Source organism: Amphiura filiformis, unplaced genomic scaffold, assembly GCF_039555335.1.
Source record: "Amphiura filiformis unplaced genomic scaffold, Afil_fr2py scaffold_55, whole genome shotgun sequence".
Taxonomy (NCBI): Eukaryota; Metazoa; Echinodermata; class Ophiuroidea; order Amphilepidida; family Amphiuridae; genus Amphiura; species Amphiura filiformis.
Window position 1 is genome coordinate 136,680 of NW_027305519.1, and position 15,092 is coordinate 151,771.

The following is a 15,092-nucleotide window of genomic DNA, read 5'->3' on the forward strand; positions in this document are numbered from 1 at the left end:
TCAAAAGGAGACACTTTTGGGCAGGTTATCAATTTTGAGTGTTTTAAATATCTTAATTAAAGAGATATTTTGCTCCACAACACCGTTTTCCCAAATGAAATCTGACATTCCTATGCGAAGATATGAGTTTGTAAGTTATGGTATTATAAAATTGGAAATTGCGATACCGGCCTTTGAAAATATTATTGACAATGTTGAGAGTTGGAATTACCTTGAAAAATGTCTCAAAAAATACCAGATGCCAGTTATATTCCGGTCTGAAACTATCAGACAATATTCTAAACATCAATAAAATCACAAATTTGCAACAAACCCAAATTGTGAAGAAAATCACCCCAGGCAAATTGATTGGCTATTTCTACATTTACGATCCTGCCTTTTGACATGACTCGTCACATAATAGGGTATTAAAATGTTTTTACATTCATAAAACATTTTTAAAAAGGTGATGCAAAACATTCAAATAGAATGTTTACGTATTGACAAAATATTTTACAAAAATGTTTGCCCAAAATAATTTACATAAAGTTACATAAAGTTTTAAAAACATATTCATGATATTAAAAACTTCGGTCGAAGTTTTGCCACAAGTTTAAAAAAAATAACGGTTAGTTCATGAAAAAGAAGAAGTGAAATTTAGCAAAACGCGACGAGGTTTATTTGCCCGTAAGAGAGCTCTATTGTTCCGTTATTGTATCCGCTATTGTATCCACTATTGTATTCTATTCATAAAAGCTACTGCAAGAATCGCGGCAATCCCTGATATTGCTGATGTCTACACCTTGCGTTTCGCATTTATTAACAATCAAAATTATCCCATACTCTTACATTTATAGTCTTATTCTCACCTTTTATATAATATTCAGAAATTGCAATTCAGAAAACTACTAACTTTTCAAGTGAAAATATATATTCCATCGAAAATATATCAGACTTAATTGTATACATAGAAATCTATTATACCCAACCCATAAGTGCCCAATGCACCCAAATATCCCCGCAAATATCTCATACACGATTTTATTCATTCATTTTGGGCTTTAAACACTCAGAAGTCGTCCAAAATTGCAACATCATCAGCATGATCAAACCCTCTATGACTTGTTCACAAGTTGATGCTTTACAAATTACCCTCACTTGACCAAACACGCATAATACATGATCGAAACACCCAGCAGAGTTTTACATAAGATTATGTGGCTTGTCTTAACGATTCAAAAGATGCCACTTTCTTACCCACTGACACTAGCTAATTTGCATGGCAGAAATCTATAGTGCGGACACTTTTCAGTCGCAAACCAACAAAATTCGTGCTATTTTGGCGTTCTTGCAAAAGAAATCTCGTGAATCGAGTGCCCTCTCAACAATATCCCTAGATGTTTGCCAATAATGACACACTCTAGAAACGCCAACATAAATCACCCAACAGCTTCATTTTAAGAATTATTTCAGTATCCAAATCAATAGGAACAGAAAGAGTATGGTCTACACATTCCAGGAAAATGTTTTATTTGTTTCTTCCGCCATTCTATATTTCCCTAAAATTATAACATTTTTTCTCCAAAATCCTATGTAAATGATTCTCCACGCTACGCAGAAATTATGTGCGATAAATCATACAAATTTGCCACAATTTTACATCACTTTAGACAGTATTGCAATATCTTGATGATTTTTAGGCATTTTGAACGGCAACTTGAGTATTTTCAGAAATCAAATATCGCGCCAAGGGGATGACACTCTTATTCACGCATTCATTTACAACGCAAACTTGTATCGAATCCCGGTGGTTTGCGACCAATGAAATGTCCGCACCCCTGGATTTATTAAGGTGGCTGTGTACTCTCAGACATGCATGTAGTAAAAGTGCAATAACTTTGTAATTATTCGCGCAAAACATATAAAAGTATACATTTTTATGAAGGCAAGACATCAATAAATCTTAATATAAATACAGATTTGGGGTAAAAACAACAATTTTAAAGAAAATCACAAAAAAGTGAGTTTTTGGCAATATTTATTAGATACATCATAAAAAAAAAACACTCTTTCCAAAATATTTTATTTTGTTTTTAGCTCAATCTCGAGGCTCCATTCCAAAAACGTTTTTTTATTTTTTTGATATTGGCCTTATTTTTTGAGATATTGACCATATAAGGCATCAAAATGAACTTTTTAAAATTCAAAAACGCCTATTTGCACAAAATGATGCCCAAAATCGGAAATAGACCAAAATATACAAAAATGAGAAAACCGTTTCTTGAGTCGATCATGCTTTTTACGATGATCATATTTGCTTACCTATAGATGCTGTATTTATTGAGTTATCGTGTACCTAAAACGTCATTTTACCGAGAAAATGAACATTGAAATAATGGCCGTTGAAGTTTAAAGTGGTCACATTTTGCACTTTCATCGAATCTCACAGGAGAATGCGACAGTTTTCGTTTTTGTAACTTATATTACGTGAACATCGGGTAAATCCACAGCCCTTTGAGAAGTTTGAGCGAAATCCATTCATAACTTGATATTTAAATCGGGGAAAGAACTTGAAAAACCCACATTTTATCAGCTAAAACGGAGCCATTTGACCACTAGGTTTTTGTGAAATCAGTGCTTCCGTGGTGTTTCCATAAGATGCGCCGCGCATGCAGATAAGCGTCGCGTATTTGTGCGTTAACAAATTGCGCGATACGCAACGCGATGAGTTGTTGCGCGCGTGTACCTTGCTGGTACAACAAAGATTTTCTTTCCTTTTCAATTTCAAACACGAGTGGAATAGTGAAATAAAATCCTTAAAATATTGCAGTTGGAGTTTACAAATCTGGATTTTCATTCCTTGTATTTATAAAAAACATAACAAGGTACAAACATATCATAAAAACTCAATTTTGAGAAAGAAACAATGGCTAGAGTACAGAGCCGCGTTAATCCCTGGTATGAATTATGTATTAGATTTGTCAAGGCAATAACCACGATCCGTTTTGTAATAATATAAAAGCACTTGCAATAGAATCCCGCTGAGTTCAATGAACTGCGCCCTGAAACCGATGGAGAAGTGCCCCATAAAGAAGCTATCCCATTGACCTCTATTAACAGGTCAGTGAGCTCTCCATACACAAATGAACAAGTACAATAGGACAAGGCCAGCACCTATTACCTGCTTAGTAACATGTTATTTTGAAGTCTTGAAGATTAGTAATCGTCTGTGCATATGAACTGCGCATTTATGATGCAAAATATTAGTTCTATATAATATAAAATTACAAATACTGGTATTATGATATACAAAACGACTAATAAAATCATGTCATCATGGCGTCATGTCAAAGGTTCATTATATCCCGTATGTTTGTCTAAATTCATATATATATTTGAAAACAATTTCTACACCAATTTAATATGTACTCAGGTGGAACCTTGCTTTTTTTAATTTTCATTTCTTTTTATGTAACAACTTCAGGTTTTTCCATTACGCGGGGCCGCCGGGCAATACAAATTTAATGCTAACATTGAATGAACGCAGAATCAAGAATGGGCGTTTCTAGTACATACAGCGTCTGACTCTACCTGAGGACCTAGCCTAAGTCCCATGGGCTCCAAGAGTGGCTCTCCATACACACATGAACAAATACAATGACGGGTCGCCATTGCTCTCCATACACAAATGATCAAATACAATGGTGAGTCCGACTGCCATGCAAATGAGCCAAATGAGCAGACCCTCTCAAGGGTCTGCTCTGTGATACCACACTGATCATTCGCTACTTGCACGGTTCCGCCATTATGCACTATGTGCGGGAGAGCCTCGAACTGGCAGCATACATGAAAGGAAGAATTATGTAACCTTACACAGAACGTTATGACTAGTTCAATTCCCATTCATGTATGCTGCCAGTTCGAGGCTCTCCCGCACATAGTGCATAATGGCGGAACCGTGCAAGTAGCGAATACTGATCTTTATGTTATTACAGCGAGGCCCACATACAATGTTCAACACAAAGTGAACGATGTTATAACTTGGAGGGCTAACAAACCAACACCGCCAAATTCGACTGACGTGTACAACGTGGGATGCTATGAGGAAATTGAATACTCGTTGTCTGATCATGCATGTGTGTTTATGGTTCGGATAGCGGTTACTTAGCAACTCTCGTTCCGCCTTGGGTTTATTGAATACACTCTATATAAAGTCATCAATATGTCGTTTCCAGTCCTTGGCTGAACTATTGGGTTCAGCTATTAATTTTTTTAATAATGCTGTTACCCCATAGCATTAAAAAACTAGTATTTTGATAATTAAAATAGCTGGATGCGGTATGCAGCTGACTGGGGTGGTTACGGGTCGTTAAAACCACTAGAACCACAAACCGCGAAATATGGATATCCAACTAGTTTTGCCCCGCAGGGTTACAAAGAACCGCTAACCGCGAAATATGGATATCCAACTAGTTTGCCCCGCAGGGCTACGAAGAACCGCTAACCGCGAAATATGGATATCCAACTAGTTTGCCCTCGGAGCTTCAAAAACCACTCACCCCGAAATATGGATATCCAACTAGTTTGCCCTTGCAGGGCTACAAAGCACCATTAACCGCGAAATATGGATATCCAACTAGTTCACCTCGCATGGCTACAAAGAACCACTTAGCGCGCAATATTTTTACCTCAAAAACAGAATTAATATCTACCAAAAAACGTTTCAAAACGTAAAAAGTGGCCAAAGTTTAAAAAATCTTTCCTGTGTGGCTTTTCACCCTTTTTTAAACTTGGTCCCATTTATGAAAGTTTTTAAAGACCCATACGAAGTCATCTATAGGCTACTTGTTGGTTTTCTTAGTTGTCAATGTTTATTTTGTAGAGCAAATGAATTAATGTTCGTGCGTAATTGAAGTTTTTTTCCGTATAGACGTTATAATGTATTTTGTAGCAAATACTCACTTTGTTAAATTCTTCATCGGCATGTGCGATTCTGCGCCTTATGTACAGATGTAGGGCCTATATGTAGCAGGTTGACACACAGTCAATTTGCTAAGTATATATAATACTCTACTACTCTTTATGATCACGCAATATAATAAAACATAAACCTTGAAATGTTTTTGATAATACATACGGTAGCCTACGTCCTATTGCACCGCTTTCGAACAGTCTTAAACCTATAAGAGTACATTGTTGCATGTAAAAATTAGGACTCATTCTTCATGTTAATACTACTTTACTAAATGGGACCAAGTTTAAAAAAGGGTGAAAAGCCACACAGGAAAGATTTTTTTATTTTTTTTTTTTTTTTACGTTTTGAAACGTTTTTTGGTAGATTTATATAGCCTGACATATAAATGTCATTTAAATGTTTTGAATAAATGTTTTAAGAAAATTTTTGTGTTGTGACATAAATGTGGGCTTTTCGGATTTTTGAGGATTTACTGCTCTTTAATACCTGATCTTAAAGTAGACAGTGTAAACAAAATTCCATTTGGCGCACAACCCAAGTTAAAAAAATGGTGAATTGAAGTGGGTTGTGCACAGACTGGATTTTGTTTGTTTTGTTGTACAATAATTATTGTAACACTCTGGTTTGGTTAAGTTACCTCTTATAATATTTATAATATGAATAATAATAATAACTAGATTTCGCGGTTCTCGGGTTGGGTGGTTCTTGTGACTATCTCTAATTACCCAACACCCGTTACCCATATAGGCCTACTTGCCCTGACCTTTTAAACTATACTAATAGGCCTCTGCACGTGTGCCGTTTTGGAATCCGATGAGATGCACCTGCACGATTAACCACACTGTAATGCTTTCCGATGCTCGCACTGCGCCCGTCGGTATACTCCGCGCACTACGCGATAGCGCGCACGCGATACGCACCGCGAGCACGCGTTAGCGAGCCACGCACACGCGAAAGTGCGCGGACAGAGGGACGGACGGACACGCCATGATTATTAGTATTATGATGATAAATTCAAATTCACCAAATTAATGGCACCAAGGCGCGATACAAAGATTACCTTATTTATTTATTTATTTGCGCTTGCGTTATTCGCTACTTGCACGGTTCCGCCATTATGCACTATGTGCGGGGAGAGCCTCGAACTGGCAGCATACATGAAAGGAAGAATTATGTAACCTTACACAGAACGTTATGACTAGTTCAATTCCCATTCATGTATGCTGCCAGTTCGAGGCTCTCCCCCGCACATAGTGCATAATGGCGGAACCGTGCAAGTAGCGAATACAGGGTAGCTCCTTGAGTGACAAAGCACTGCTATTCTATGGGGCCCTATTACAGAGTATAACTTAAGAAATATACTGCGCCCAAAAAATATCCTTACACTTGGAAAAAAATTTCTATAAATCATATTTGGGTACATTATTTTTTAATAGATACACTATCTAATCTTGCACATTATGACACCTCATTGAATCCAATGTGACCTCAAAAAAAGTAAAGTTACAAGCATTTGATTAGACGAAGGTCCCATTTTAAAAGGGACAAACTGGCCTATAATACTAGGTAAAAGGATTCCAGCAAGCGCAATAAAGAGACAACACAGTTTCTTTAGTCAGGGTTTCTTTAAAGCAGTAAGGGATTTTTTTTTTTCAGTTTTTTGTTCTCTGTACTTTTCACAACTTTTATTTTATTTTCAGTTTTCTTTTGTTGCTTCTGTTTTCGATTTAAATTAGCCATCCACTACTCTCAAACCAGAAGTCTAGTCCGTGGATTTTTGAATAGGTCAGTTTGTCACTTTTAAAACTCGACCTTCTCATCAAATGCTTGTAACTCTACTTCTTCAGGTCGCCATGGTCGCATTGGATTCAATCAGTGGCGTAGCTGCCGGGGGGCAATTGCCCCCCTGGCAAAAGTTGCCTATTTGGGCCCCCGCCCCTAGTGCAAGGAAAAAAGAGGAAAAGGAGGGAGAAAGAAGAAAAAAGAGAGGAGAGAGAGGGGGAGAGAAGGAGAGTAGGGGCAGAGAGATGGGGAATCCATACTATATGCAATACCATACGATTATTATCAATAAGCCTGGCAAAAATTCTCTATTCAAAGTTGGAACGTGTATTAATGTCAACTGAGTTATTCCAAAGATTAGCTACAAAATAAAATTAACTTATATTATACAACATTGGGTTACTCATTTGAACGAATATGTGCTTCAGGTGCTTCTAGTCTCCATCCCAGTTGATTTGTTCAGTGAGGACGGAGCCCAAATCGACTCTGATCAAGACTGTGCTTCACAGGTCGATTTGACTATTCCAGTTGAAATACATACTCCCCTATGGACGACATGACCTTAATGGGGGTTACCTGAATGGGTGACTTTGTTTGAAGTCTACACTCCCTGAGTGGAAGATTAAGGTCATGTCTTCCATAGGGGCTGTGGATTTCAACTGGAATAGCCCAAAATAATGTTGTTGCTTATATTGTAAATATCATCACATTAATAATCAAGTGTTAAGGCCTAAAAAATATTGTTTGATTGACGTAACCCTACCCTAAAATTAGGCCTGACCTGGGTTTGTTTTGTTTTTGAGGGTTTGTTTAATTGTTTTGCAAAATAAATAAATAAATAAATAACGAAATTTAATTTTAAAAAAGGAAGAAAAAATGTTCCAAGCCCTTTATCAAATGCAATTTGCAGCTTTAAAAGTAAAAAAAAAAAAAAAATCCCTATACCTACCTACCCTAATATTTTTTTTCTGTTACGCCAATCAAACAATTTTTAGGCAGGCCTAAGTCATTAATTATGTGTATATTATATTGAAGGTGAACAGTTAGGTGTATGTACAATTGCAATAAAACATTAGTAAATGTTTCTTACAACACACAGTCCTGATAGATATTTATTTCATAATTGTGGAATTTGCTGCAGTGGGCATAGGCGTAGATCCTTGGGGGGGACCATACAAACATCCCCCCAATGTTGATGCCTGTGTGTATGTGGTTTTCTGGACAAATTAACCTCATATTTGGCGATTTTAAGCTCAAAAGTGCCAATTTTTGCACACTTCGCATGAATTTATTCCATTTTTGTACCATATTTCACCGTATTAATATGGCAAAAAATGTTTTGCACGCATCGTGCACATTGGTACCATGAGTTATATTTTTTTTTCACAAAAAAGTGCCGGATTCACTATCGGACCTACCTCAAGAAAAATTTCCAACCGCCCCCCAATGTCAAAAAGAAATCTACGCCACTAGCAGAGGGTCGTATCTTGCTGCCCGTGTCAGGGAGGTAAATAAGGATAATTTACTGGATGGGCAATTTTATTTATTTTTGCCCTCAAATTGGGGAAAATAATTTACTGGGTGGGCAGCGATAATTAATGGCAACCGGGCGTTTGGATTTTCGGAAATGTAGACCTGGTTTTGCGTGGAAGTTGGCTTTGATGTAAAAAGTGGACTTTACCCTCCCCTAAATGCATCTTGTAATAGATATTAGCATATTCATGTTGCAACTTTCAAGAAAAATTATATCGTATTAGTTTCACTTTAAACATTTAAAAATCTTACTCTAATTATCACTCACCATTACTCCTAGGTAGAGAAAAAGCAATAAATTTAGATGGAAAGAGTAATGGTTTTATTTGGTATTACAGTGAAATAATGTTTTGACTTTTAATTCTTGACACAGACACAAATCACTCACAGATTAAAGAAATATAAATTTAATTATAGGCCTACCTGTTTTGGAGTGGTATTTTCTTAAATGTATTGAAATTATTTGATTAGAAATTATGAAAATGTGTTAAAAACAAAAACATGAACAAAACTATATTTCTAAAATTTATACAAAAAATGATTGCCAAACCAGCATTTGACCAGATATTTACTAACTAAGTACTTCCCAGTAATTTCCGGTATCAGAGATGCAACTTTTCCTTCTCATGCTTGAATTCCTTCTTTTATTTAAGTCAAAATGTCCGCACTTTTAATTATCTTCAGCCCATTTTATTGAACTTTTTATCCAAATTTACACATTATTACAGGCATTTTTTCACAAAGTTTCAGGCTTTTGAGTGGCCCAAACTGGCATCTCTGCGGTTTGGTATTCCCGGTATCACCCTAGCCGGAAAATTAATTTACTAGAATTTGGCAATAATGGACAACCCTCAATTATATTGACCTATTTCCCAACTATATAATTATTAAAATGTTTATTTTGTTAATTCTTAAAACATAGGCCGAATGTTGCACAAATTAATACAGACTAATGTGGAGTCACAGTCGAAAGGTGTAAAAAGTAATGAACAAAACAATTACATAATAAAAGAATTTGGCAATTATATTGACCTATTTCGCAAACATAATTAAAATGTTTATTTTGTCAATTCTTATAAATACTATAGACCTAATTGATTGCATGAAATCATTTTCATGATACTATAAATTACCTATTTGTGCATGCTCAAAGATTTGAAATGTAATGTATATCTGGATTAAGTTTCGATATAAATGTTTCAAGTACCGTATATTAAAACATGCATATCCAAAGAATATCCCAATTTATGGGCTCATAAGAATTCTGTCAGGTTTTGTATGGAAATTGTTCAAAATAATATTCATTTTTGGCTTCCTATACCATTTTGTACTTTGTGATAATTATTCTAAGTTGTAAACATGGTAAATGAATGAATTGAGAGATGTTAAGAAAATTCATTATTCAATAAGTTGATTTCAAGAGATGCACGTTGCCTTGGTACTAATTTTATGATGGTGCCCAATTTTTTGTGGGCAAAATAATTTACTGGGTGGGCACTTTTGGGCAATGGGCAAGTTGAATTTACTGGGTGGGCAAAATAATTTACTGGGTGGGCATTTGCCCACCCAGTTAACATGTTATTTACCTCCTGGCCCGTGTTTTTAAATCCACACAGGAAAAAAAAGAATGTTCAGCTATCTCCGGACATTAACATCCATCTTACCTTCTGAGTGTTCCCCGCCCACCCTAATTTAAGTGGAACTGGTAGGGATATGAAGGGTAGATAATCTTCACTTTTTTTCACAGGCGTGGTGTTTTTTCAGAACACACAAAGACCAAAAAAGCGAGCGATAGATAGAGGGAATAAAAACGAATGAAGAAAAAAAGTAGCAAAAGAACAAAATGAAATTCTGAGAGAAAGATAGTTGGCTACAACGAATTCGCAGAAGATAAATGTAGCGTGTCAAACATCGTCAGACCAGTCCTGATAGATTTGCTGCAATGGGCATAGGGGTAGATCCTGTGGGATGGGGGGGGGGTGGACCATACAATCATCCCCCGAATGTTGATGCCTGTGTGTATGTGGGTTTCTGGACAAAATTTGGCGATTTTAAGCTAAAAAATGCCAATTTTTGCACACTTCGCATGAATTTATTCCACTTTTGTACCATATTTCACCGTACCACAGTGGTACCATGAGTTTTGTTTTGTTTTGTTTTTCACAAAAGGTGCCGGATTCACTATAGGCCTACCTCAAGAACAAATTTTAAACCGCACCCCCCCAAATGTCAAAAAGAAATCTACGCCACTATAGCAGAGGGTCGTATCTTGCTGCCCATGTTTTTAAATCCACACAGGAAAAAAAGGAATGTTCAGCTGTCTCCGGACATTAACATCCCTCTTACCTTCTGAGTGTTCCCTGCCCCACCCTAATTTAAGTGGAACTGGTAGGGATATGAAGGGTAGATAATCTTAACTTTTTTCACAGGCATGGTGTTTTTTCAGAACACACAAAGACCGAAAAGGCGAATGATAGAAAGAGGGAATAAAAACGAATGAAGAAAAAAAGTAGCAAAAGAACAAAATGAAATTCTGGGAGAAAAATAGTTGACTACAACGAATTCGCAGAAGATAAATGTAGCGTGTTAAACATCGTCAGACCAGATGGTCCATTTGATTAATTTAATTGATTCATATATGGTTTGTTTAAACAAAGTTATAAATCCATTAAACTATTGAACATTTAAACTTACACCAAATAGACCATAAAATTGGTTGACATTCAGGTTATTGCCTGTACACACATATGTGATGCGATCAAGCTAAATCAGTCGGAACTCGGAAAAATTAAATTATCAGTTTCTCATAGTAAAAAGCATTTACTAAGTTGGATATTGCAGAAAACCCCACTGAAATTGAACAACCAGTTCCAAAGATATGAGCAATTATAGAGTTTCCAAAACAAGAGGAAACAAAAGGAAATGTTTCCTTTTATTTCAAAATTAATATTTGCGAGTTCCGACTGATTTTGCTTGATCGCACCACATATGTCACTCGTGACTGTAAAAAATGTACAATATCAGTGTAATTTTGTTTTATAGAAAAAAATGAGAGAGCATGGCAACAATGTTATATGCAGTGGAATCGGTAAAATCTTGGCTAAAAACATTAATTGGTTTGTGTTTTATAGGTCGGGCTCAAACGCTATGGTCAATTAACTAAATCGTCCAGAAAACGAATTGGACCACTTCTGACAATTTCGCGCATATCAAGCTTGCATCGCGTAAAATGGACTTTCATGCAAATTCCGTTTTTGCTTTTCTGAAAAATAAATAAAATAAACGGGGTTATGGTGTAAATGTGATATGCAGTAGAATGAGTAATTTGCTTATAGAAACACTTAGGGATGAAATCAAAACTTGACCGGCGGTTCCATCCGCTTGCTATTGTTCTAAACAATGGCAACCGGACGGAACTGCCGGTCGAGTTTTGATTTCATCCCTTAACTTGTATTCTTTCCTAGTTCAGATTCAAACGATATGCCCGATTTTACTTAATAGTAGCCTATAGCTAATCGCCCGAGTTGAACCACTTTTCGCACATATCAAGTTTAAAATAAACTCTCATGCTTTACGTCATGCTACGCGGGTGGAATTGAAACTTGACCACCTCCCAAAAAAAAAAATGGGACGGGGTTGGAATCATGGCTCGGGAAGGGGCTCGAAAGACCGGGACAATATTGACAAAATTGCGATGTGCATCTTCTTTTTTCTTTTTAACCTAGTGTCACAAAATGGTTCAACTGGGACTTCATTTCCATAAAAGTCCAACCTTTTGCTTTTTTCAACTAAAATTGCACACATTGATAGTGTGAAAATGGTCCACCAAGTGAAAGATTATTTTCACAAGATAGATAGTTTTCACAAGAAATCCATATCTACGTTTCGGAAAAAAATACCTATATACACATGCATCCTAATTTAAGAGCTTTCCGCGCCACGCGCAAAAATCACGATAAATTGCCAATTTTTTTAGTGTAAAAATTATGCACATGCCAAGGAAAGTTGATTTTGAGTTTCCGTCACCCGCCCTGACTTCATTTTCTGACCCTCACTTGAATTCATTATTGTGATTTCCAAAAAATACCGATAAAAACTGGTTATATTAGCAAAAAAATGATGAATATCCATTTATTTTTTGTGGAAAAATCAAAATCAAAACATACATTTTGCTGTCAACCTTGCTAACTCTTTTTAATATACTTTTGAACCTCATTTGGGCTACTATCCATTTTCAAGTGAGATTTTACATGCGTGTTGGTCATATAATGAAAGGCAGAAAATAAATGAATAATGAAAAAGTTACCTCACTTGTTTTCAGAAATTATGTGACGGGAAACTCAAAATTTACTGCTGTTAGGGGCCCAAAATGGCTTCAGTTGAGACTCCGGATCCGCGGACTATTTTTTTTGCTGGAAGCGATCAACTCGAAGTTTTCATTTTTCAATCTTGCAAATTGTTTGTAGGAATTCTTACGTACAATAGCCTGAATTTGAACTCTTACTTAATGGATTTATGACTTCGTTAAACAAATCTGATAGATGTTTCTAACTTGCCATGATTACGGTAATCAAATACCATCTGGTCCAACGGCGTTTAAAATGAATCCTCAACTAGTCAACCTATCTTATAAGCCAAGTATAGGGTGTCCCAAAAATGTCGGTTTGAAAGAAAATACAGAAATCTATTACAGCAAGTGACGCAATGGTCCGATTATGTTAAAATGTAAGGTCTACTCTCTTATATTCCTATTGAGTATTAGGCCTATATCAAAAAGATTGATTTTTCAATCTTTTGCCGATTGCAGTAAGAGACAAACTTTTTGACTAAATATTAAATCAAATGATTTGAATTTTCAATCTTTGTAATAAATTGAAAGAAGTGATTCTATATAAATCTTTTAGTTATGGACAAATCTTTTCCAATTTAATATTCAAACGAAAGGATTGATTTTCATTGTTTTTTAATCTTGTCGGCTGAAGTCATGGACGAATCCTTTCCAATTGAAATAAAAATTCCTTTAAAAAAGGACTGGGGCGCCCAAATGGAGCTTTGATGTGATGTGCTGAAATGTAACCGTGTGGGTAAAAATTTCTTCTCAAGCGGAATATTGTTTTTAAAGAGAAGGAATGAAGCCCAATTTACCATTTCGGTTACTGTTGGTAGGCAATGGTATATCATGGGGGTGTTCAGTGGCTGTTCGTAGCTTTTTTCGTAGATATCTACTGAAAAATGTCATAAAAAGAGGATGCTAGGATCATGAAATCCTCGATTAAGTTAATTTGAGAAGTGTATTCAACTACATACCTTCTATTAAAAATAATTGTTCGCGTTTAATGACTTCCAAACTGTCATAAAAGCTTATTGATTTCTGTCATAAAATCGTATTTGATTTGAATATCAGTTATTAATGTAAAGCACTAACTAACTTGGTGTGTCGACGCCCGAATGCCATCTGTTGATATATCTGAGAGAAAACATTGTTAAGGGGTACTACACCTGGCCAATTTTGTTTTTTTGCATTTTTCTCAAAAATTATAGCGCATTGGTGACAAGTAAGATATGTATATTATAGGGGCAAGGACTACAACTACTGCACTGAAAATTCAGCAACTCAAGGCAAGTAGTTATTGATTTATTGATCAAATATTGGTTTTCCCTCATTTATGGCTGTAACTCCACAACTGTTGTCTGTACTGAAATAAAAATTTCCAGTGCAATAGTTGTAGTCCTTGCCCCTATAATATACATATCTTACTTGTCACCAATGCGCTCTAAGTTTTGAGAAAAATGCAAAATTAGGCCCAAAATTGGGCAGGGGTGTAGTACCCCCTTAAATTAATTAAATTCAATTATAAAATAGAATATATACTTAGGGAAATAAAATAAGGACTCTATAACGGGCTATTCCAGAAAATAATTGCACATCCCTTATAGAGGAGTAGCTTTTCAATAAAAAGAAATGTATGGATTTCCAAGTCTGCTTTCTGAAAACGACTGGAATTCCAGTTGTCAATGTTACTTGGAAAAACAACAACTTGGAAATGCAATTAAATGAGTGAAAAATCACAGAATTGTCCAAAATAAGCTCTCAAATTGAGGATTTCCGATTCTGTCCAGAAAAAAGTCCAGAAATCCGAACTCCTCTATAAGGGGTGTGCATCTGTTTTCTGGAATAGCCCAATAGGACTCTTTGAAAATAGGATTTTTTACATACGAATTATGTATTTGTTTGGTATTGTTTAGTTATGGTGCTAGGATACGGTTCTTTTTTAATTGCCCTGTGCACCTTCCTTTTTAGCATGAAAACACAGTGTTAGCCCAAATAGGATAAAATTGCAACATTTTGTGGGCTTCGCGAATAGCAAAACACACCTTCATTTGGAGGCTAAAATAGTTAAAAATTGATATTTTTCTCACGCAAAAAAATTCCCAGTAAAATCGGAACAAATAATTGCCCACCGCTAAATTTTAATGCTTTTAGTGCCACTGAACGGACCCCCTAAATGCTTTCTCTGTAATTATAACTAACAGTTTAATAAGGGGGTATAATTGCAAAATATTTCAAGCCAAAATAGCTCCAAGCAAACTTAGAATAATGTTTTACTAGTTCTAAATTGCTTCAAATTATTTTGTCACGGAAAAAAGTCAGGATAGAAAAACAGTGCTCAATAGAAATTAACGGCACCATTCAATATTCTACTCAGGGGCCGCAGAACTTTTTGGGGCGCCCTCTACGGAGGCGTCCCACAATATAGGCATGTACTTGTGAGTAGCTTCTAATTTCAGTCTTACTAGATTTACTCCGCAATTGTTGTGCTAT